Source organism: Canis lupus, chromosome 36 (genome assembly GCF_003254725.2).
Source record: "Canis lupus dingo isolate Sandy chromosome 36, ASM325472v2, whole genome shotgun sequence".
NCBI classification, from domain to species: Eukaryota; Metazoa; Chordata; class Mammalia; order Carnivora; family Canidae; genus Canis; species Canis lupus.
The window spans coordinates 5,524,079-5,550,666 of record NC_064278.1 but is presented as its reverse complement, the minus strand read 5'-3'; the positions used below and the strand labels follow the sequence as shown (position 1 = coordinate 5,550,666).

General features: G+C 37.9%; 1 protein-coding gene across 5 annotated transcripts in view; it reads left to right on the top strand.

Moving 5' to 3' along the window:
* Positions 1 to 17,601: 17,601 nt before the first annotated feature.
* The window catches only part of BAZ2B (bromodomain adjacent to zinc finger domain 2B), a 293,071-nt gene continuing 284,084 nt past the window's right edge, over positions 17,602 to 26,588 (top strand). For all 5 annotated transcript variants that reach the window (XM_049106145.1, XM_025471102.3, XM_025471100.3 and 2 more), the window contains exon 1: positions 17,602 to 17,742. The gene's annotated coding sequence lies outside the window, so the exon portion shown is untranslated. The remainder of the gene's footprint in view (positions 17,743 to 26,588) is intronic.

Sequence of the window (26,588 nt, the reverse complement as noted above, 5' to 3'; positions counted from 1 at the left end):
ACTGATGCAGCCACTGTGGGAAAACAGTATGGAGATTCCTCAAAAACTCAAAAATAAAAAAAAAAAACCCTCAAAAATAGAACTGCCATATGTTCTAGTAATTTCACTCCTAGATATTTAACTCCAAAATAAGAAAATACTAATTCTATGGTATGAAGGTATATGCAACCCAAGTTTATTGTATCATCATTTACAGTAGCCAAATGTGGAAGCATTCCAAGTGTCCATCAGTAGTAGATAAACGGATAAAGAAGTGGTGTGTGTGTGTGTGCGTGTGTGTGTATGTGTATGAATATTAGCCATAAAAAAGAATGAAATTTTGACATTGCAACAACATGGATGGATCTAGAGAATATAATGCTAAGCAAAATAAGTCAGAGAAAGACAATTACCATATGGTTTCATTCATGTGGAATTTAAGAAACAAAACAAAACCACAAAAAAAGAGAAACCAAATAATAGACTCTTAAGTATAGAGAACAAAACTGGTGATTACGAGAGGAGGTGGTGGATGGGGGAGCGATGGTTGAAATAGGTGAAGGAGATTAAGAATATGCTTCTCTTGGGGCAGCCCCGGTGGCGCAGCGGTTTAGCGCTGCCTGCAGCCTGGGGTGTGATCCTGGTGACCCGGGATCGAGTCCCACATCGGGCTTCCTGCATGGAGCCTGCTTCTCCCTCTGCCTGTGTCTCTGCCTCTCTCTTCGCTCTCTCTGAATGAATAAATAAATAAATCTTTAAAAAAAAAAAAGAATATGCTTCTCTTGATGAGCACTGAATAATGTATAGAATTTCTGAATTACTGTATTGTTCACCTGAAACTAATAACACTGTAAGTTAACTATATTGGAATTAAAATTTCTAAAAATAAATTTAAAATATTAAAAATTAAAATAAAAACTTTGAAAAAAAAGTAAAAATTAGCACAAAGAATCCCAAATAAAAAATATGTTTAAGGGAGTGCCTAGGTGACTGGGTCAGTGCATCAGGGGACTCCTCATCTCGAGGTTGTAAGTTCAAGCCTAAAAATCGATGTAAAGATTACTTAAAAATGAAATCTTTTATATGCTAAAAAATTTAAATATGTTAGGAAAGTTTTTATATGACTACTGAGATTTTGTTGTCTAAAGTTTCATTATATTTTTATATTTTTTATATGTTAAAGCCTTTAACTCTTGTTACTTGTGAATGAGTTTGATTTATTTAACAAATCAATCATTCAGTAAATAGAATGTTAGCTCTTAATAAATAGATTTGGTAAATTGGCCTGATCCCTAGTTGATTCCAACCACTTGGTTAAGTTCTATTTGATACTGGGAATTAAATGATAAGCTATACACACTCACAAACTCATATGTAAACAAATAGATATATATATTTCCTGCTATAAACTGAGAACCTGTATTTGACTTAGGTGTGCACAAGGAAGGTCTACAATAGCTTACGCCAAGCACCTTACATTAAGGTGAAAGAATAAAAAATAGTCATTAAACAATCTATGGAAAACATTACAGAAGAAGAGAAAATGAATGTTATCCCCCCAAATCAAAGAAAGAATATAACATTAAAAATTAGAAGAAAGTTTTATAAACATTTTTTATTTCTGCCTCAAGGTTAGAGAGTAATTATGATCTTGATAAAAGTTGAGCAGAAAACCTAAAGTACAAAAGAAAAACGTTAATATTGGATAAAAAAAAATCAAGTGGTATCAGGAAAGATTTCAAGGATAGTAAAATTCTGCTGATAGAATTTAAGTCTTTATTAGTGGCAGTATGTACCCACATGATCATAGAGACAAATCATTGATGTGATATTGAGTTTACGCTGTAAGCAGAGAAAAAGAAGAAAATATGCAAATGATAGTATTTTTTTTAAACATACCTAACTTAGGTATGTTACAAAATAAGCAACTGGAAAATGAGCAAAAATCAAAAATATTTAATAATTTTTTTAAATCTAAGAATTCCAGTTAAATAAATCAGCCTAATCTAAGAATCAACAAAGAGAACCATTCTTAAATCTACCTAACAGTATTTTTTATTTTTAGATTTTATTTATTTATTCATGAAAAACACAGAGAGAGAGAGGCAGAGACACAGGCAGGGGGAGAAGCAGGCTCCCTGCAGGGAGCTCGATGCAGAATTTGATCACACCCTGGGCTGAAGGCAGGCTCCAAACCGCTGAGCTACCCAGGGATCCCTGTATTTCTGAATTATAATAAGAATAAAGACTCAGAAGAGTCATGTTTCCAATAAGGAAATAAAATATAATTTCCACTATTTTTTTTAATTTCCACTAATTATTAAGAAATCTTGGGACACTTAGCTGGTTCAGTCAGTAGAGCATGGGACTCTCAATCTCATGATCGTGAGTTTGAGCCTCAAGTTGGGTGTAGAGATTACTTAAAAATAAAATCTTTTTTTAAAAGATATTATTTATTTATTTGGCAGAGAGCACAGGTAGGGAGAGCTGCAGGCAGAGGGAGAGAGAGAAGCGGGCTCCCTGCTGAGCAGAATTGGAGGAAAGAGGACATAGGGCTCAATCCTAGACCCTAGGATCATGACCTGAGTGGAAAGTGAAACGCTTAACCACTCAGCCACCTAGGTGCCCCAAAAATGAAGTCTCAAGAAAAAAAAAATCTTTATGTGTTTCAAGCTTATTTGAATGAGCTCAGCTTTCTTGCTAACAGTAAATTCCATGAGAAATAGAAACATTTAGGGAAGGGACACCTGGGTGGCTCAGCGGTTTAGCGCCACCTTCCACCCAGGGCCTGATCCTGGAGACCCAGGATCGAGTCCCACGCTGGGCTCCCTGCATGGAGCCTGCTTCTCCCTCTGCCTGTGTCTCTGCCTCTCTCTCTCTCTGTCTCTCATGAATAAATAACATCTTAAAAAAAAAAAAAAAAGAAACATTCAGGGAAAAGATTAAGACTTTTCTATTTAAATGATTTGACTTTCATTTCTGAAAGGAGTATAAAGAAATTCTCAGATTTCCAAGGGCTTAGAAAAAAATACTTCCAAACCTCTGTAGGAAAAAAAAAATCTTTATAAAGACATGACTCCTTAACTGAAAGATGATATATTTTTTTAAGATTTTATTTATTTATTCATGAGAGACCGAGAGAGAGAGAGAGAGAGAGAGAGAGAGAGAGAGAGACATGGGCAAAGGGAGAAACAGGCTCCTCTCAGGGAGCCTGATGTGGGACTTGATGCCAGGACCCCAGGATCACACCCTGAGGGGAAAGTAGATGCTCAACCACCGAGCTCCCCCAAGCATCCCTCAAAGATGATTTTTAAAAATCTTTGTAAATGTCTGTAATGTCTTTGTTGTAAACCCAATTGTCAATTTGTAATCTTTATTTTACTCAGTTTATTAATGGTATTTGAAACAATTCAGTACTGTGTCCTCCATGAATATTTTTATTTGATGTTTACAACATTACTCTTGGTTTTTCATTCATTTCATGCCCCACCCCCTTAATTTCCTTCCTTGGTTTTTCTTTCTGTATCCAACTTCTAAGTATTGCAGTACCACAGGGCTTTAGCCTGTGTCAGTTACTCTTTGGTGATCTCAACCATTTCATATTTTAAATACTATCAACATTCTGTCACTCATTCATTATTTATATATATTTAAAGTAGGCTCAGCTTGGGATTTGAACTCACGACCCTGAGATCAATAGTTATATGCTTTACCAACAAAACCAGCCAGGCATCCCTACTATCAACACTTTAAATACTATAAGGAAGTAACTTCCAAATCTCTATCTCCAGCCTTGGACCTTTTCCCTAAACTCCAAACTTATATAGGCATTTTTGTACTTAACATCTTTTTACCTGAGTGTTTACTTAGCATCTGCAACTTAACAAGTTCAAAACCAATCCATTGATTTATACCAGATCCCAGCCCCTTTACCCAAAGCAGATGCTAACTTCAGTCTTTTAGTTCCCAAGGACAAATATCTATGGAGTCCTTATTTATTCCTGTCTCTTAGAGCTCATATGCAATCCACCAACAAATGTTTTTGACTTACCTTCAAAATCTATTCAGAATCGGAACCACTTTCTCCTACTTCAGTCACTACTGTCAGTTTTAAGTTTAGTATCATCATCCCATGGTTGGATTTTTTAGTAACCTCCTATGTGGTCTCCTAACTTCTATTGTTGTTCTGCTATAGTCTCTTCCAACACTGAAGCAAGAGAGGTCTTTTCCAAAGGTAAGTCAGATTATGTTATTTCTTTGCTCAAAACCACTCTGGTTTTCTAGTTAGGGTAAAATTCCAGTCTTTATATCATGGCTTCAAAGCCCTACAAAATATGACCTTATCTCTTGGTGCTCTTCTTGACCACATTGGCCTATTTCCTGTTCTTGAACAAATTAAATATTTGCAAATCTTGTTCCCTCTGTCTGGGAAGCTCTTCCCCTATATATTTACATGCCTTACTTCTTTTTAGGTTTTTGCTCGAATATCTTAGTGAGGCCATTTTTCACTATTCCTAGAACTTCTTATACATCTCACCTGTACTGTTTTTGTCCATAATACTTGTCATAGCCATATATAACAGGAGTCTGCAAATTATGGCCAGTGAGTTAAATCTCACATACCACTTGTTTTTGTACATAAAGTTTTTTCAGAAGGCAGGTATGCCTGCTTCTGCTTCTGCTTCTGCTTCTTCTGCTTCTTCTTTTTTTTTTTTTACATGTTGTCTGTGGCTGGGGTTTTTTTCCACTACTCTAGTAGAGTTGAGAGATTGCAACAGAGACACATGGCCCATAAAGCCTGAAACATTTGCTGTTTGCCCTTGATAGAAATTTGCTGACCTGGTATACACTGTGTATTTGCTTGTGTGTTTATAGACTGTCTCTCGCTACAAGGGAGAGGGCAGATTTACTTTTTTCACTGCTATATCCCTAGCACCTATACTAGTACCTGACATATAATAGGTGTTCAACAAATACTTCTGGAACAATTAAATGACTGAATGAAAGAAAAGACATGGCATGGTATAGTAGTTAAAGGATATATGACAAGATTTTAGTAGAAAGAAAATTAAAAAAAAAAAACAAAAGAAAAATTCTTCTAGATATAAGCTTTGTTATGTGTTATTACCATCTAAAAACAACATGCTTTCAGTTAAGTATATTCTCAATGAAAAGACATTTGTGTAAATACAGTAGAAAGAAAGGGCACCTGGGTGGCTCAGTTGGTTAAGTGTCTACCTTTGGCTTGGGTCATGATCCGGAGGTCCTGGGATTGAGCCCCACATTGGGCTCCCTGCTCAGCAAGGAGTCTACCTCTCCCTCTCCCTTTTTCTCTCGCTCTGGCTTGTGCTCTCTCTCCCTCAGTCTCTCTCAAATAAATAATCTTTAAAATAAATTTTAAAAAGAGAAAGTAGAGAGAGCTATCACTCTTCTGATACTTAATGAGAAAACAAGAAGGAAACCCCCCCCAAAAAACCCAAAATGTTCACCAGCAGTAACCAGAAATGAGAAATAGGATAGAATCCTATAAAATACATTTTTTAAAAGATTTTATTTATTTATTCATGAGAGACAGAGAGAGAGAGAGAGAGGCAGAGACACAGAGGGAGAAGCAGGCTCTCCGCAGGGAGCCCGATGCAGGACTCGATGCGGACTCGATCCGGACTCGATCCGGGGTCTCCAGGATCACGCCCTGGGCTGCCCCTATAAAATACATATCAGAAGAAAGATAGAAACAGAAGATTTGCTGAAGCATAGTATGGTGCCCAAAATCACACCTTTCCAAAAGTTATCTTAATCTCAAGGTTAATGATGATCTTGAGATTCATCATTACTATACCTCTAATAGAGGATTAGATGAATAGTGTCTCCTTACATTTTTCCCTTTCTTGCAGAAATAGAAACAGCTCCTGGGAAGAAATGACTGCAAGGTGAAAAGTGAAGGATAGGGATGGTTTCTTCGCAGAAACAGAAGCTTCAAGAATCTGAATCCCAAAGGCTTTCTCCCTATGAGAATAAAGATAGGTTTCCTTCCCTAAATAGTTAAGGTGAACCTCAAAGAAAATCTCAATGAGCTCAACTTAATTCCTTCAACAAAAGTTGCACATAAAAGCTGCAACAAAAGCTCCAGCTGAGGGCATCTGGCTGGCTCAGTTAGTAGAGCATGTGACTCTTGATCTTGTGGTCATGAGTTTGAGCCCCCACATTAGGTGTGGAGATTACTTTAAAAAAGAAAAAAGAAAAAAGCTCCATCTGAATTGTCTCCTTCTCCTTATAGCTTAGCCATGCTAAGTAGCTCACAGTTTGTAAATTTCTTTTTTCCATTTTAAAAGATACAGCTTATATTACCTTGTTTCCAGATGATTTTTATCATTTGTTTTGCGTCGTGGAGGATAATTTTTCTCTTTTTGATTGCCTCTCTTTGGTGAAGATGGGAAAGATGGAGAAAGGTTATAAATATATAGGGGGAAAGTGTAAGGTTATAAAAAGTAATTGGAATTCATTCAGGCTAGGGATATTTTAATGTCATTGACTCTAAAAAAAAACTAATGACATTTTTGGTAAACAATTCTGGTAAAATAGTAAAAGCTTCCCAGAATAAACACAAAATTTTGCTTTCCAGTATTTGTGTTTCTAAAAGTGGAAAAGACACTAATGCTAAGGAAGTATTAATTCAGCGTTGTACTTCTCAGAGCAAAAAGCAGTTCTAAACCATACAGTTGCCAAATTTATTAAGCCAGAGGCAAAATAATAAATATTATGCCTGGGAATAAGTCAGAATCAACTATTGGCAAAATTCCTTTAATGTGATACATTTGGACACTATAATATCAATGATATACAGTATGAAAACACAGTTACTATTAACATGTGCATGCTAATAGATACTGGACTTTATAGTTGGATGAAACCTTTAATGTGAAGAGTAAGAATGAACTTTTAACCTTTTGTGCCTTTTATGAAAATGAAGTGCTTGACAACTTTTTTTAATCATAGAAAAACCATGATAAAGGGGAAGAAATTTTTAAAATTTGGATCATAATTATTTTGTGAGCCAAAAAATTTTCTGGAAAAAGTGTGTTGGAATCTATGTTGATGGAATAAAAGCTATTGGATAAGAAACAACATTACTAGTTAAAGAATTAATACCTGAATATTATTTATTATTTCTCATATTGCATTATTCCCAGGACTCAATTAATCTGTAAATAATATAGACTTATCTGATTCAGTTTTTATTTTTATTTGTTTTTTTTTAAGTAAGCTCCATTCGCAGCATGTGGCTTGAACTCACCACTCTGAGATCAAGAGTCACACACTACCAACCGAGCCAGCCAGGTGCCCCAAAATAATAATCTTCTAATATTTGAAAACTATTAACAAGTTAGCAAGAAGTTACTCATATCACTGATGAAAAAGTAAAGTTTCTTTTTTCATTTTCATCTAACTCATTTACTTAAAAGTATCAATGGCCATTTATGTCAGAACTACATTCTTAAACAATTTCAACTATAGGTTATCTACAGATAGGGTTACAGACACAAGAATTTGGTAAAATCAACTGAAGCATTCTGTGAGAATCAACTTGTTATATGGATTTTGCCATACAGTATTTTATATTTTATTATTATTTGAAATTTATTAAAAAAAAAATCCCAGATTTACTACCATACCTCTCTGTTAGGGAAGACCACAATTGCTAGGCCTCAAGGAATGCACCATCCCACTGAGAGATGTCAATACCCTAAAATATCTGGTACAATGTGATAAACACTCTAACAAAGGTATTCAAAGTAAAATGAGTATGCATTAGATTATTTTTTCTGGGTGGAGATGAGTGAATAAAGATATATATGACTCAGTCTCATAATGATTAAGCCTTCTTTGCATTATTATTTGTCTTGATATATTATTTTCAGTATTAAACTTTTTAATAATTTTACCCTGGAGAGTTTCAAACTATTCAAGGTACTGACACATGCCATTTGGGCAAGCCCTCTGAAATCACAGAAGTGTGGGTCAGGAAGAAATACGTATTTTTTAAGATTTATGTATTTATTTTTAAGAGAGGGAGAGTATGGAGGAGCAGAGAGAGACAGGGACAAGCAGACCCTGTGCTAAGTGCAACACCCAATGTGGGGCTCGATCTCATGACTCTGAGGTCCTGATCTGAGCCAAAATCAAGAGTCAGATGCTTAACCAACTGAGCCACCCAGGTGCCCCAGGAAAAAATATTTTAATCTCATATCTGATTTAAAAAATTCATGTGGCTACTGTCCCATTTTATAGTCAACATGTTTCAAGTTGGAAAACAAGAGTTTTATATTCGCTACTCAATTATTTTCACAATATTTTGAAAAATACATACTCAGTGACCCAATTTAATTCCTAAGCACAATTTTCACTACTTCCTTTAAAAACCGGATCAAGGATTGCCTAGCTGGCTCAATTGGTAGAGCATATGACTCTTGATCTCTTAGTACAGGCCCATAATATTTTTAAATTTCCTTTGTAAAAAAATTAAATCTAATGTTGAAATTATTTAATACACACACAAAAACAGATATATATCAGTATATATTGCAACACAATTTCAAATTAGGTCTCTAAGTTACATTTGATATGTTGAGTAAATTACTAATTTGTTTCCTTTATCAGTTTTCAAAATTATGTGTTAGTTTCCTAGCATCCTTCATTAAAAATGAAGTTTTTAAAAAAGTATCATTATAAATGTAATTTTTTAAAGATTTAGTTATTTCTTCATGAGAGACACAGAGAGAGAGAGAGAGGCAGAGACATAGGCAGAGGGAGAAGCAGGCTCTCCGCAGGACCCTGATGTAGGATTCGATCCCAGATCCCGGGATCATGACCTGAGCCAAAGGCAGCCACCCAATCACTGAGCCACCCAGGCATCCCTCATTATAAATTTATATATTAAGCCATATTTATGTTTCAGGTGTCTGGGTGGTTTGGTTGGTGAAGCGTCTTACTCTTGATTTTAACTTGGGTCATGATCTCAGGGTTGTGAGAACAAGCCCCAAGTTGAGCTCTTTGCTGAGCAAGGAGCCTGCTTAAGATTCTCTTTCTCCCTCTCTCTCTCTGCCTCTCCCCATTTCCTCTCTGGAAGAAAAAAAGGGGGGTATATTTATGTTTCAATCCATTGTGGTTAGTCTTAACAATGTTCAGATTGTCCCATTTTTGACCAGTGGGAGTCACTTCAGGTTGTCCTCTTCCAATTTGTTCTCCAGCCCTTTAATGTGATGCTAGTAATCTTGAGTTTTGTGTGCGTTTGTGCTTTTATTTGTTTTGTTTTGTTTTAAGATTTTATTCTTTAATGAGAGACACAGAGAGAGGCAGACACAGGCAGAGGGAGAAGCAGGCTCCGTGCAGGGAGCCGGACGTGGAACTCAATCCCAGTCACACCCTGGGCTGAAGTTGATACTAAACCGCTGAGCCACCTGGGTTGCCCTTGGCTTTTCTTTGAGAACAAGAGAGAAGAGAGTAGTGGGAAGGGCAAAGGAAGAAGGGGCGAGAATCTTAAGCAGACTCCACGCTGAGTGTGGGAGCCCCTTTCAGGACTGGGCCTCACAACTCTGAGTTCAGGACCTGAGCTGAAATCAAGAGTCAGGTGCTTATACAAATGAGCCACCCAGGCACCCAATAATCTTGATAGTTTTCATGCTTAATGGTATAATAGGGTATTCTAGGCTTCTCTTGGACATTTCCTATCCCAAACCTGGAGTCAGCACTGAGATCAAGGAATTCTTTTTAAGGGCAAATGGTGTTTAGAAATCATAATATGAATACATAGGTGTGTGCTTGTTGCTTACTGCAATGGTTCCTTTCTCTTAGACTTTTTTTTTTTTTTTTTCTCTTAGACTTTTATAGTGGGCAGAGTGATGAGTTCATTCATACATCTTTTTTTTTTTTTAATTTTTATTTATTTATGATAGTTACAGAGAGAGAGAGAGAGAGGCAGAGACACAGGCAGAGGGAGAAGCAGGCTCCATGCACCGGGAGCCCGATGTGGGATTTGATCCCGGGTCTCCAGGATCACGCCCTGGGCCAAAGGCAGGCGCCAAACCGCTGCGCCACCAGGGATCCCCATTCATACATCTAATTCAGGATCAGAGTTCAAATTTAGGATCAGAGAGTTTTTTATATAACTCATTCATTTTATATCTGTTTCTTTTTTGTTCCATAGCAAAAATTAATTTTTAAAAATACCATCTTTGGGGATCCCTGGGTGGCGCAGCGGTTTGGCGCCTGCCTTTGGCCCAGGGCGCGATCCTGGAGACCCGGGATCGAATCCCACGTCGGGCTCCTGGTGCATGGAGCCTGCTTCTCCCTCTGCCTGTGTCTCTGCCTCTCTCTCTCTCTCTCTGTGACTATCATAAATAAATAAAAAATTAAAAAAAAAATACCATCTTTGGGGCACCTGCATATCTCAGTCAGTTAAGTGTCTGCCTTTGCCTCAGGTCATGATCCTAGAGTCCTGATCCAAGGCTCCTGGGATCAAGCCCTGTGTTGGGCTCTCTGCTCAGCGGGGAGCCTGCTTCTCCCTCTGCCCCTCCCCCTGCTTGTGCTTTCTCTTTCTTTCAAATAAATAAAATCTTTAAAAAAATAAAAACACCAACTTTGCTCTTTGCTAAACATCCATTTCCTTTTTTTCTTCCACCTTGTTTTTTGTTGTTTTTTTTTTTTTTTTTTAAGATTTATTTATTTATTCATGAGAAACACAGACAGAGAGAGGCAGAGGGAGAAGCAGGCCTCTTGCAGGGAGCCTGATGCAGGACTCAGTCCCGGATTCCGGGATCATGAACTGAGCCGAAGGCAGGCACCCAGCCGCTTAGCCACCCAGGTGTCCCAACCTTGCTTTTTTTTTTTTTTTTCTGAACTTAATATATACTGTAGTTGTGAAATACTTCATAATATATACATTCCTCATTCATTTTTAAAAATTGCATAGTACTCCACTCTGTTCATGTACCCTACTTTATTCAACTATTTCCCTATGAACATTTGGGTTATTTCCAAACTTAAGCTGTAATAAAATGCTTCAGTGGGTGAGAAATAGTATCTCAATGATTCTTAATTCTCATTTCCCTTAGCAGGGTTGAGAATATTTCTGTTTCAGGGCCATTTGCCTTTATTTTTCTGTAAAATGTCTGTTCAGGGTGTTGGTCTTGCATTCAATTTTTTAAAAAGATTTTATTTATTCATGAGAGACACAGAGAGGCAGAAACACAGGCAGAGGGAGAAGCAGGCTCCCCACGGGGAGCCAGATGTGGGACTTGATCCCAGGACCCCAGGATCAAGACCTGAGCCAAAGGAAGATGCTCAACCACTGAGCCACTCAGGCATCCCTCTTATTCAATTTCAGATACTCTTTATATTTAGGGTCATGGGGGATCCCTAGGTGGCTCAGCGGTTTGGAGCCTGCCTTTTTTGGCCCAGGGTGTGATCCTGGAGTCCCAAGATCGAGTACTATGTCGGGCTCCTTCGTGGAGCCTACTTTTTCCTCTGCCTGTATCTCTGCCTCTCTCTCTTTCTGTCTCTCATGAATAAATAAATCTTAAAAAAATATAGGGTCATGGAATTGTCTCATATAAGTTATATTTTTTGAGTCCCTCATTTGTCATTGTATTTTGCTTGTGGTATTTTTTTCTTTTTTTTGCCACATAAAACCTTTTTTTTGAAGTGCCATGTAAAATGTTTTTAGTTTTATGTATTTGAATGCATTTTATGTATTGCCAGTATTTCACATTATTGCATCCAATTTTGACCATTGCTAGGAATGTTTTCCCTACTCTACAATTATAGAGGAATTTACCCGTAAATTCTCCTAGTACTTGTGTAGATCAAATTTTGACATTTAAATATCTGTTCTTTTTATTATTTATTTATTTTAAAGATTTTATTTATTTATTTGACAAAGAGAGAGGGAAGAAGAGATTAAAAGCAGGGGAACAGCAGGGAGAGAGGCAGAAGCAGGGTCTCTGCTGAGCAGGGAGACTGATGTGGGACTTGGTCCCAGGACTCAAGGATCATGACCTGAGCCAAAGGCAGACGCTTAACAGACTGAGCCATTCAGATGCCCCAAATATCTGTTCTTTTTAAAATTTATCCTTACAGATCCAAATTCATCTCTTATGACTACCGCGATCTCCACACCACAACACTTATTAAAAAGTCCATTTTTTCCTCACTGCTTTGAGATACAGCTTTTATCTATGTGAAATTTCCATATGTACTTGGGTCAGTTTCTCACATTTCTATTATATTTCATTGATCTTTTTCTCAGATACCAATGCCAACTATAAATTATAAGGGCTATATATATAGATGTAGTGTATTTTAATATCTGATATGAAATCTCCCTACACATTTTTAAAAATTGTTTTTCATTTTTAAGATTTTATTTATTTTTGAGAAAATGCAAAAGAGAGCACAAGCAGAGGGAGCAGCAGAGGGAGAGAGAGAGAACCAGACTCCTCACTGAGCAGGGAGCCCGACGTGGAACTCGATCCTGGGACCCTGGGATCATGATCTGAGCCAAAGGCAGACGTTTAACTGCACCACCCAGGCACCCTCCCCACACACTTTTAATGCTCTTCCTTTTCAGGGCTTTTTTTTAATTTCAAATGAATTTGTAATCAATTTTATGCTTATAACAGTTCTAAGGCAGGAGTGCTTATCTGAAGTACTGCATTGAGTTTTTTAGAAAATGGAAAAGATACTTGGTTTTCACCCCAGACCTACTGAATCTCTGAATATTGGGCCTGAGTATGTATATTTTTAGAAACTTTTCCAGTGGATTCTGACAATCCCATTAAAAATGACCTTATATTATAAAGGATAAATTTAAGTTCTAATTCATGATTATTTTATAATTTATTTTCTCTTACATATGCTGGATCTTACTTAATGACTCCAGCATTTAAACATTTTTTTAAGCCAGAAATCCCTCATCTTCCTTCAGTCCTTCTCTCCCTTAAGTCTGTTTTCTGTTGGTCACCAAATCCACATTTTACCTCAAAAACATCTGTCTTGAAATCTCCAATTCCATTCATGGAGTGTTAAGCATTCCGGTTGTACTACAGTCTGTCATTTGCTCCGCCTACACAGTTGTTGGTCCCTAAAAACAAAGTTGATTATGTCACTCCTAGCTGACCTTTGTTGGCTCTCAGAATAAATTCAGCCCCCTTACCATGGTACCTTTGGCTTTCACTGGGAGGTCCCACCGTCCTTGTCCTTCCTCATCCCGGGTACCCCATACCATATTCCTGTTGCGGTGAACTTCTCACTAATGGATGGACACCAAACTTGGTAGCTCTTTGTATTTAAACTTAGTTTCTTTTACTTAGGATCTGCCCCTCCCATGCCTTGCTTTCAGTATTTGAGATGCAGTTCAAGTGATATTACTTTGATAAAGCTTTTTTTTTTTTTTAACTCACAGTCAGATATAGTTGCCCCATCCTCTTTATTGTACAATACTTTTTGTATCTTTATAATGTGATTTATGTGAGTCTCTAATCTCCCAGAAATTTCACACTTTCAACATCAACCAGAATGTGAGCTTTTCATGTTTTTCCAGTCTCTAGCAAAGTGCATAGCATATAGGGAGCACTCAAATGTTTGTTCAATGAATGAAAACAAATAACTCTTCATTAGTTTGTACTGATTGAAACTGAAACAAGCTATGACAGTGGCCAGCTTGTTCTACTATTGAGATCTCTCATTCTTTAGGCTTTTTGAATCAGCCTTCTTAGACTTTGTTCTCTGTAAATGTCAATTCCTTACTTTTTGAAGATCCATGTATAATACCTATAGGAATAAATTAGATACTTAACCATCTTTATTTCTATATCTACCTATGTGAAAAGTTCTGTCTTGGTCTAAAAATAGATTGCTGCTTTACAGAAGAAAGTGCAACAATTTACATATAGTAGTGGCATAATTAGCATGGATAGGTATTTATCATAAATAGAATTTCAGAAATAATTACCAGTAATATTAGAAAAGAGGTTTGATTGTTAAATTCTTTTGCAATTCTGAAGATGAAGTACTAATTCAGATGATGATCTTAGGTAGAGACCTAAGTGCTACTGGACCAAATTATTTTATAACTGAATATCCCCCTACCCTTCAACTCTATGACTGTGCTGTAATCTATGAAACAATCAAATGTGATAACATAAAAAAGGGATGGAATCATATTAAAAATAATTAAAGCACAACTTCATAGAGAGTATCAAATACTGGAATAATCCAGTTTTAAATTTCTAGTATACCATTTTAAAAAAAAAAATAGTTTTAAAGGTATTAATTGGATAATTAATATATTTAAACTACAAAATAGCCCCAAATTATTTTAAACATATATTTAAATATACAAGTTGAAGCTTTTTATTGAAATTTAGAAATTCATCTTATGAATTTAGATATTAATCTGTTTTTCATTTATCAACTACTTTGTTAATTGATTTCTATTTAACTCCAAAAATATTTTCCAAATCATATAATAAATATATATAGTCTTGATAATAAAATATACTTTTAAAATATTTTAAAGACAGTAAAATCAAGTTCTTTATTATCACTACTCTTATCTTTTATTCCAACATTTTGACAACACTGAGTCTTATTTTGTATAAGCTACTTCATCGTTCAACCGAGGAAAAGATAACTCTGTGTTGTATGTGGCTGCAACTTGAAACTATACATACATACTCTTAAAAACATTTTTTGGATTATGGTTTTAAAATCAACCAGAGGAATGATAGGAATTTTTGATATGAGTTTTTATTTTTATGTAAGTTAATCTCTTTTATTACCAATGTACCAGTGTTTTCTGTTGATTAGGCATATATTCAAAATTTAATAAATGAATTTTTTGTTAAATTTTTTCCCCACAGGTTCCTTCTCTAAAAATAAGCAATATAAACTATGCATCCTTATGAGACCTAGTGTTTGGAAAAACAAAGTGCCATCTTCAACTCAGTATCATTTCAAAATACTATTGGAACCTAAAATTGAACTCTATTTTGCTGAACTCTATTTTGTTTGAAGTATTTAAGTATCCTTAGTTACCAAAATTACTCAAGGGTGCCTTTTAACTTTATTTCAAGAGAAAGCTTTAAGAGAATTCCGTATAAAAATTGAGGCAACTTGAATCTAGCCCTTTTAAAAATTTTTTTTTCAAAGTTGAATACTTTCTCAATAATGCCAGTGAGTAAACTGTCAGAAATGGATTGTTTGAAACATTAATATTATAATCCTTTATATATAGAAATATCAGTGAGTTGCCTTGTTTATTTCCAAATATATTAAAATATGTTTGAATAATGACCACTATTATTTAAAATTCATGAACTTTTTTGTTAATTGTTTTGGCTGGAATATCTAAATGCTGGCATTCACACTTATATTTTAATCTATATTTTTCTTCTGTAACATTATTGGTAAATTTTGAGATTGTGGAACTCTTGACCCAGTCATACATGTACAGAGCTTGGCCTCTGAGTTAATTAAATATGAGTTAATAATATATTATAAGGAAATTATTGTCCTTATTACAGTTATTAGGTAGTTACTCAAATTATAGCTTCAAAGGAATGCAGAGCATGGAAAACTCAGGATTAAATTATGCATTTGAACCTTAGGCCAGCTTTTACTGTAGAGACAGTTTTCTGCTAAGAGAGAAATTGTATGTCATTGAAATTAAATGCTTTTCTGGGGATGGAAGGTTCCAGTTTTTAATGAAATTACTGAGTGTGGTGTAGTGAAATGATTAAAATCTGTATTCCGGGAATGTGGCAGGGAAAAAAAATCAATAAGTGCTAGCGCAGCTTTGCTGCTCAATGTGAATCCTGAGAACGAAATAAACTACTACAAAAATAATAATTAAAAACATATCAGCACATTAATTTATTTAGCATCAGTCTCCTGAGACATCATCTTCACTAATTTTTAGCATACATTTTACTGTGTAATGAGCAGCCTTTTTTTCAAATATCCCTATTAGACAGGCAGTATTTCTGCCCTTCCCCCAGTGCTCCTGCATTGCAATCATTGTACTTGCACTTATTATGTTACAAATGACCGAGGTAAGGCTGACATTCTCAGTGCATGCAAAAAGACCTAGTCTGCCAAGCTTTTTTTTCCCCCCTAATGAAGCAGCTTTGTGAAATCTCCCCATGTGTTAATACTAATGAAGATCCTCCAGCACAATTAAAATCACAGCCAGTGGCTGAAGAGGAAACATAAAACAATAGCATCTTTTAAGATACATTTATCCACAAATATATGTACAAAATATACATATATGGTCAAATTATTCTTCTGTAGCTTGCCTTTCACTTGCTCTTCATCCTGAAAATTAATTCCTGCAATTTTTAATTATATAAACTTGGAGACTTTAATGTGTTCGGGGGCGGGGGGGGGGTTAAAAAAAACACTACCTCAATGAAAAAAATTAAATTATATATATTCTTGTGTAATAAAGCATTAACCAAAGTTAAGATTTTTTTTTTAAATCATTTTTAAGAAGCTATGGGGTGGTAATACCCAGGAAGGAATAGGGCGTACTTCACCTTTATTTTAACTTTATTGATTTCAGGATGTTGGTATGGGGGAGGGGGGGCGAGGGAGAAATGTAAGGGTAAACAACAGAAAGTTGGGAGATTCTGGGGGTAGACAAAACGCATACCTCCTGTGCAGTTTAAGTATGAGGCAATGAAGTACCAGTCTTGATTTCTAAAAGTGTTCAATTCCTACAGTTGGCTACCCACCCCCCTTTTTTACTTCAAAAATTGGAGGGAAAAACTACAATTGAGATTACCTTTTACAGTTTTAGCTTGTAACTTTAAAACGATTTGCTGTCTTCACGTGTTTTATTTGAATTTTAATTCAGTGTATCAACACCACAGCTAGTTTAACTTGCCAGTGTTTGGTCAGTAGCGTTTTATCCCGGGACCATCTTGCGTCCTGATTTTTATTTTGAGTTCCAAACATCCACGAATTCTTGGCACGTTAATTTAGTTGGTTTACAGACTTAACCGAATTCTGGGTTCACGGACCTAAAGGTTTAAGTGGAAATGGTTAATGTCTGCTCCTTCATGTGCAGTTTACGGTTTTTAAAATTGGGTGTCCGATCCTATGTTCTGTCCTAGTTTGGGAAGAAGAAAAAAATTAAGTTTCTTAACTTTTTCCTGGGACAAGGAACGGTTGCAAACTCAAAGCTGCAGTATTCTTGGGAGGAAGAAGCCGCCCCCCTCCCTCCCCGGCTCCTTTAGGAGCTGATAGGTCATTTATTATTGGAACTGAAATGGTATAAACAATTCTCTCTCTTTTTCCCCTTGTTAACAGCAACTTTCATTGTTAGAGAGAGGAGAGAGAGAGAAGCCTTGTTGGTTGACGTCACTTGGTTCATGAAGCCTTCGCCTAGAAGTGAAGCTGCTGAACAAACCTTGAGAAGAATCCTCTCCTGCTTCCATCTGCGGCCGGATAGGAGCTAAGCAGGGCGGCGGCGGCGGCGGCGGCGGCGGCGGCGGCGGCGGGTCGGGCCGGGCCGGGCTGGGCCGGGCCGGGCTGCGCTGCCCGGGCGCGGACCTCGCCTCCGCGCCAACTCTTTCTACTTTGCTTGCAAGAATAACCACCGAGACCAGGAGGCGGCGGGGCCCCTGAACACCGAAGTCCCCACCTTCAGCCGCCTGGAAGGCGAAGACCTCGTCCGCCGCAACTCTCAGTTGGAAAGTAAAGGTGAGTTCGGCGTCTCGGGCCGAGCGGGGAGCGGGCGGGCGGGCGGGGGCGGTCCCGGTCCAGGTCCCGGTCCCGGTCCAGGTCCCGGCGCCCCCGCCCGCCCCCGGCCCCGGCCCCGGCCCCGGCCCCAGCCCTGCGCCCGCCGCCCGCCGCCCTCCGCCCTCCGCCCTGCGCCCGCCGCCCGCCGGCCGCCCCTTTGTTGTGCTGGCGGCGAGGCCGGGGCGGCGCTCGGGGTCCCGCGCGGAGTCGGGGCGCGAGGCGGGTGCGGGCTCGGCTCGGGGGACGGGAAACTTTACTCCGGGCTGCCGGGCGGGCGGCGGGCGGCGGGCGGCGGGCGGCGGGGCCTTTGTGCGGGCCGCCCTGCCCCTCCGCCCGCCCCGCGCCGCCCCGCGCCGCTCCGCCGCCCCGCCCGGCCCGGCCCTGCCCTGCCTGCCCGCCGCCGGCCCCTCCGCCCGGCCCCTCCGCGGCCTCGCCTCCCCGCGCCCCGCCGGCCGCCGCTGCCATGGCCGCCCTCGCCGGGAAGCCCGGGCGCCCGCCGCTGCCGCCCTCCCTGCCTCCGCCCCCTGCTCCCCCCGGGGCCGAGGGCCTGAGCCTGCCCCGGCGCCCCCGCCCCCCCCCGCCCCCCCGCCCCCGCGCCGCCCGCCTCGGCTGCCTCGGTGGGTCCGGGAGCCGCGGGGCTCACGGGGGGCGGGGGCGGGGGCGCCGGGGCAGGTGGGGCCGGGCCGGGCTGCGGCGCGTCCTCGGGGCTGCGCGGGCGGAGAGGAGCTGCCCCCCCGGCCCGGCCCCCCGGGCCCCCCGGTCCCCCCGGGCCCCCGCACCCCGCGGAGCCCCCCGCCGCCCCCGCCGCCCCGCCGCCCCCGCGCCCCGCACCCCCGCCGCCCGCTCCTCTCCCCCGTGTTTCTCTTTTGTGTGTCGCGTCCTCATGAAGACGGAGGCAGCTGCAGCCCTTGGCCGAGTTGTTGAAATTTATCCCTTTGTGTATATTACAATATCCTCCATTTTTCCCTGCCCTCTAAACAACAGGCGTTTCGCCATCTTGGGCAATTTTTATTCCCAAGCCTCCTTTTTTTTTATTCTTGAGGAAGGGAAAGAAACCCCAGGAAGGCGGAGAGCGTGCCTGGATGAGACTCAAAGTTTAGGGAATGTTCAGGGGCCCAGTGACGTCATGTAAACTTTACCGAGAAATTCTCCCGAGAGCGAGAGTCCCACCTAGTGTCCCCGGCTGCGGAGGACGCTGCCGCCCGGGGTCCCGCCCGGGGTCCCGCCCGCGAACGGGCCTCGGCGCAGCCCACGCAGTCTGGTTCCGGTAACAGGTGGAGGACGGCGCGGGACGCCGGTGCGGACGCCGGTGCGGACGCTGCTGCGGACGCCGCTGCGGACTGTGCGGCGGCCCCGGCGCTCCCCGCCGTCGGCCCGCGGGTCGGTCCTCGGGTTCCCGCTGCCGTTTCCGATCAGCGGCGAGCGCGGTCCATTCCCGGTCGCCCCACTCCGCTGTGGGCTTTTCTCTGACCAGCCCGGTTACTGTTTTGCCCCAGATCCCCTTTTTGTAGTGAAACAATCTATATGTGTTTTTTACATAGTTCCTGACATTTTAGAAAGATGCAACTACCGAGATACCCCGAGATACTGGATACTTTTAAGATTCAGTAGCAGATACTAAAAGATTGGCAAAAATGGAGTTAGTATTTAAGAGGAGACCTTTATTTTAAAATAGACTCTATGACTTCAAGCTGTAAGCTCCTTGTCAGCCATTAGGAAAAAATAAACAATAAAAACGAGTGTTGTTTTAATTTGCTTGTCTAAAATAGTTTTTCACCTCGCAGAAGTTCGGTTGGTCACATGACCAAACTTAATGGTACACCGAGTGGTATATGAATAAGAGGCACTGAATTGGATGGGAAAGTGGGATTCTGTCTCCCGTACTCATTTTCAGTCAGCGTATTTACTTCTCTTCAAACAAGGACATGAAACTGTCTGTATTTAATTTGCATTCTCTTTGTCTTCTGGGTTGGGGAAAAAACACGGACTACAATTAACGAAAAAAAAAAAAAAAACTAATAGAAGCAATGCTGAATACATTGAAAAGATTTGTCTCCCATAAAAATTTACATTGTATGTAGTAGTATGTTTTGATCTCTGTAGCGGTCTTCCTCGGTGTTACTATTGGCTACGTTATTTATCTTGGAATTTGCTTTATGTAAAACGCTGTATAGAAAGCTTGACTGAATTGAACGTCTGCCATTTATGTGAATTGTAGTAGGTAGGTGAAAAATGTTTAAATAGTTAAAAGCACATAGAGCAGATGGTTTTAAATTATACATGCAACAAAGGACTAAAAGATTTGGCAGATTATAAATGGCAAGCAACAGAGGATAAGCAGTTTAAGAAAATGGTAGTTAAGTACATTTGATGTCTCACACCTATTGTAAACACTGTACATATTGTCACTATGCTGCATAATCAATAATTTAGCCAACAGGGAGTCATTTGTGAGTTTCAGATAGAAAAGAGTCAAATTTTACAAATGTTTGAAATGCGTGGCTGGATATAAAATTATTTTAAACCTATGGTAACAATTAAGAGTCTCTTAGGGGAGGTGATCAAATTGTATGCTGTAAAAAGAAAGTTATTTATCAGGGCTTAATATCGCTGTATTCATATAATGGTTTGGAGAGAAGTAAGAGTAGGTACATGGCTTTAAAAGCCAGAGAAGAGTATCTTTACTGTTCTTATATGTTAAACTATCGCTGAACTGTAGTAGCATTTATTCTTTCAGACACTACTTAAAATACTTTTAGCGTATTCAGTCTTGGAAACACATTTATTAGAATACTCTTGACATAATTCACTAGGTACTTACTAAATGAAGGAAGAATCTATTTTGTTATTTTTTGAGTTTTGTACATTATGATAATATTTTTTTTTGGTGAATGTAGTTTGCTCTCAATTTTTAAATGTAAAGATTTTTATGTAGTTTTTGCCTTTCTAGAAGGAACTGAGTAATTATAGTTAGCATTTTTCGAGATTTAAAATAACAAAGTATTCAGAAATTTGTTTTTATTTTTATGTCATTTATTTAAAATGCGTTTAAGACTGTAATGGAAACCTTGGAATTTTAATTCTGTTGCCCTTTCTCTCATTTCTTTGTTTGCATGTTTATTATAGAACTGCAGTGTAAAGGAGCAGATGTTTTGCCAAACATCCTGATGTGTTGCTTTTTCTTATGGGAGTGCATAACTGTTCCTTCTGATGCATCAACTTGACAGCTGGTTGATTTCATGGAGCTGCTAAGAAGCCATTAGTGGTGTCATTGAATTGAAACAGAACAGTCACTCCCAGCTTGAACTGCAATTGTTAATGTCTTTGTTGCTACTTTTGTGTTACTATACAAGATGTAGGATATAACAGTTGCATGAAAGTTCCTGTTTTCCGTCTTATCTCCTTGAATTAGTGAAACAATGTGTTAAACTTGATTACTTTTAGGTTTAAAGATTTCTGAAAGGAAAAGATTTTAAATTGTAGTTTCTGAGTTTCTGACCTAGTCTTAGCTAGGACTACCAAAACAAGTGATTCAACACAAACAAAATAATGTGTGATTTTGACCCCTAGTTGAAATTATATCATCTTAATGGTTTTTAATATACTTGATATCCTGAGGGATTAATTAAATTACCTAGTTAGGTATTCTAAGAAGTTTTTGATTATATAAAATTAAGTGTTTCATACCATAAGGTTTTAAAAAGTTGTGCTCTATTTAATAAATGTTGACTTGTTTGATTAAATATTTAACATTTTGTTACGGAAAGTGATCAGAGGAGAAAAGAAGTAGTGAGGAAATGGGCAGTTTTATGTTTAATTTTCTTTATAAGAGGATGAAGATATTAAGTAATTTAATAGTGCTCATTTAATGATTTTAAAAATTGAAATTATATTATTGTACTAGTAACTTTTTATGATACACCTTTCACAACTGGTACTAAGTGGTCTCAAATCGTCCCATTGATACCTAAGTGTTTTCTTTTTTTTTTACCTAGTGTTTTCTATTTATTTATTTATATGGTGGGAGGGGACATAGAATGATCATTCTTTATTCTTCCTCTTTCCTAACACAGAAAACATAGTTTGTTTTTTTTTTAAATGTATAAAAAAACCTTTAGGATAAGAAGTGTAAGGATATGTGATGTAGTTTATCACTGTGTCAGGAGATCTCTTCTAGTTCTAGTATTTACTCATTTTTCATTTTTAAAGCTTTAAGTACGATAAACATTTACACAGTTTTGCAAAAGGCATAAAATTTATGACATTTAAAATAGTTTGCCTTTAATAAAACTTAACATGTGAAGTTAGTGATTAGAATATATGATTTGCTGAGTTAAATACCATTAAAAGAACTTTTTATGCAATATAAACAAATTGTAAACACTTCTAATATACTGCTGAGTGATTCTCGAATTATGATTTCCTGAAATTATAAGTTTATAAAGATGTTTTCCTTTTAAATAGATCATACATTTCTAAGACTTCTTTCAAGTAATATGCTTTCTCGACTCTTTTTATATAATAGCCATATATAGTTCCTTAAAAAGAAAATCATTCTGCTACCTTAGCCTGTGATTCAATTTTTTTAAGAAATATACTTATTCTTAGCATTTGTGTCAAGGCAGATGTTCATATAAGCTAAGTTATGGTAAATTGTATATTAAATATAAACTTTCATTTTAAGGGAATCTCAATGCTTAGCCCTTTTTTTACAGGTAACATAGTCTTAATTGTAGTGTGGATCAGCATCCCGTTATTTAAGTAGGAATTGTTCCACATTGGGTGACTCTAAACAGAAGAGTCATAAAAAGTTTAAACTGTATAAGTTTTTCTGTTGGCCCTATTAACTTTGCAGTTATGGGCATAAGTATGATTAATTTATCATTACATATGGAATTATAAAGTTTTGGCAACATGTTTGCTGATAGAAAAACAAAAGGAATTTGCATGACTTTCCAGTCTATTTTGAATGTTATGTGAATTGTGACAGTTCATAATGAACAGTTTGAGATGAAAAATATTTAATAGTCTTGATATTTAGTTTAAACAGAGGTTTTAGAACGAATAGGCTTTTATAAGAGTATGAGGTGAAAATAAAATTTTTGTCACACTTATTTAAAAACTTACTCTATAATATAGGGTGTTTTCTATCTTTTTTTAAATTAATGCTTTTAAAATAGTTGTTTTTATAATTTATGAAATTTGATTTGTATTTTGGTTTTTGAATGCCTTTCATTAAAATAGTAAGTGTTAGAGATAATAATAATGAAGGTAATAAATAGATAAAGAACCTTTACTAATTTTGTGTGTGCAGATGTATGCATTTATATTTAAGGAAAATGAAGCATTTGGTTTAAAGATGATTATTGCATTGGTACTTCAGCTATGTGTAGGCATAATTGTGTGTTTTTCCTCTGTTTTCTCCTCTTAACACTTTTCCACAAGCATGCACTCATTAATCAAAGACGGTGCACTCCTGCTGAGGGCAGAGAGGTTCATCAAATTGGCAGTCAGTTTGGTGTAAAGAACGGTGTACTGAAGCTCTTAACTCACTGGGACATAAATAAATCTAAGGTCTTTGTATGCAAACCCTGGAGGTTAATACTGTATAATTCAATGTCCTGTCTTTGTTTTTATGATTGATGTTTTTAAATGTTTCAAGCTTGATGCAAGTCTTCTAGTAGGTCAGGTCTGACATTCTGATTGGCTGAAGTAAGAAAGCATTAGGTTGTCAGAAGGACTTTGAGTATGCTGCAGAGATTTTGATTTTTTTTTTCCCCTACGAGATCATTGTCATATTGCCTGAGCTGTTATAGGAATGTACCAATGATTGACATCCCCCACTGTGATAATGGACCCAGTGCATGAAATGCCAATAGTTTGGTCCTATTTGTTCGGAAGCTTACTGCTATTTGTATCCTTAACAGAGCTAACATGTAGAACAAGCAAAACTACTGGGATTTCTCTGTAGAAATAGTGCTGGGATTTGGCTTTAACATGAATTGGTTGCATATTCATAATTTAAGAACAGCTGGTTACAGCAAGCACATAGTCATTTGCAAGCTATTATAAACCATTCCACTCACACATGGAGCCTGTGCTTGGTGATTTTTTTTTTTTTTTTTTTTTTATTGATCTACCTGCATTTAAAATCTGGTCACTGCTGCTACAGAAGCTCTTCATTTTAGCTGTGTTTGCAACATAGAACAGCTTCAATTTTAAATATTTAATTTAAACTAAATGCAGAATAAAAAGAAGCAGCTTTGAAAGAACCAAGTGTAAAAGGTCAATAATACATTACCCATCATATATCTCATCTTGGCCAAAAACAAACAAACCTAGATTACACAGCGTTTGTGATTTTGGGGAAATATGTTTTATAATTTTATCCATAGATAAGTAACTGAATTATCTTTGTTTTAAAAATGTTGTTAATTATATTTTGCTAGTTATCTATAGTTTTAGGTAACAACGCAAGGAAGGAGTAGACTGTGATTGTCATTGTTATAAAACAATTTCATGTAATATACAGAAACAAGACAGTACTCTTTAGTTTATGGGTGGTGTAAGATGAGATAGAAAAGAAGAGCAACAAGACATTATAATTTGATTAGGATAATGCTACTCCTAAAACCAGAAAGCTGCATTAATTTTTTTAGTAGAAATCTAATGAGGAATCTCTTCTGCTTTTTGGGTCCCTTCTGGAATATTAAGCACAGCTATACTTTTACAGTATTTAAATGATATGTGTAAACTAGTCCACCTGTAATAGTTTCCTGCATGTTGTGCTGCCTAGCAGTGGCTGATGAAAGAGGAGAAAACCTCTATATCCCAAGCTTTCCGTGAGAAGAGTGGGAGGGGAAACATTAAATGTGATTTCAGATATCCTTGTAGGAATCTCGGGGAGCTCTGCCTTGATTTGTGTATGTTAAAATAAGCGGATACATGAGTGATTTACAAGGATAGTGATTATATTGAGCCTTCTACACAACACAGTATTATGTTCACATGTGCATGTATGTGTTTGTCCCCATGCTAGATGATGAAGTAGCTTTCAGCACTTCAAGGTTGAGTACCACTCCTAAGAGTGCATTTTACTCTTTCTTGGCTTCACAAATGGCTGGATGTGTTGGTAATATAATAGAATATATGGCCAAATTTAATCTAGCTGAAGTGGGCTGCACTTTTTTCTAAATAATAAATTCAAAGGTTATTAAAGGACGATGTGTTATGTTTTAGTTTTGAGTTGCATATAATAATAACTTTATTACACAGTTAATTTGCTATTATTTGAGGTTTCATTAATCATTTTGTGAACTATTGTGTGATTTTTTTTCTCTGCATTTTGAATGTTGTCCTTTCAGTTATTTTCCTGCTCTAAAGAATCTCATCACAGAATAAACTGAGGAAATAAAGGGAAGTAAAATTCAAATAAGTTTTGTTTCCCTTCCTCTTCCACTTGATAGATCTGAAGGAGAGAAGTTGTCTACCTTTTTTTGGTTCTCATTACAACAGATAATTCTATTCAGATAAAAAGAAAGGTGAGGTAATGAACTCAATTTCTAAAATATTAGTAAACTGTGGGGGTGGTGGCTGGCTGGCTCAGTCGGGAGGAGCATGTGACTCTTGATCTTGGGCTCATAAGCTCAAGCCCCACATAGGGTATAGATATTACTTAAGTAAAACTTTAAAAATAAATAAAATATTACTAACCCAACAAAACAGTAGGAAGTGTGGCCATTACTTGAAAGATGCATTGACTCAGCAATGACACACACAGGAGATTCACTGGTATTTGATACACTTGTATTGTTTAGTACCAATAATAGGGGGAAATGTGGGACAGCTACTTTCATTCATCAAGTTTGTCCTGAATACAGTGTTCAGCATTTTCGGAGAGCTATGGTTGAAACTTTGTGAAAGCTCAGAATAGGGGCGAGGTGACTTCTGGTTGGAATCATTAGAAAAGGCTCTTTTGGCTTGGGTAGCATTAAATTAGATCAACAGGAATGAGTAAACTGGAATATTTAGAGATCAGGAAGAAAGGATCCAATAAAAGAAGGGAATTATGAGCCCCTCATAGAACAAATAAATAAATAAAGCGAGCTCTATTAGTTATCTGGAGTGGTTGAGTAGCCTTTTTGAGGTTATCCCAACCTACACCTTCCCTCTCAGAAGAGAAAGAAAATGTTATGGGATCCTTCTTTCCTCCATTGCTTTCAAGAATGCTTGGCTTTTTCTGGTGAAGGCAGGTTAATCAGTTTCAAATCATCTGTTTCAGTGATAGCCTTGTTGTTTGTGGAGGCCAGTTTAAAATTGACAGAACTGCCCTTACTGATCAGAGTTATTGAAATACTGTGTTCCTTTCTCCTTCATTCTTTTCCAATGCTTTGTAAATGTTTTTTGTTTTTGTTTCTGTTTTGAAACATAATGCATGGTCATACCTACTAAGAACATTGAGCAAGAGGACACCTGTGTTTCCCTTTTCTCAGTTTATTGATGAAGAACTAGCTTTCAAAGGGAATTTGATGACTGACCCAATTAACACTTTTACTTCTTTTAGTTACTTTGGATGAATAAAGAGGATAGACTGGCTAAACTGCCAATAATAGAAATATCCATAAAGACAAAAAGAAAATGTATAGCCGCTATTTATAATTACATTAGTACTGAATTTCACTAATAATAGAAATACCATTTAAAATATATGGGGGTGGGGCAGCCCGGGGAGCTCAGCGGTTTAGCACCGCCTTCAGCCCAGGTCCTGATCCTGCAGCCACGGGATCCAGTCTCCCGTAGGGCTCGAT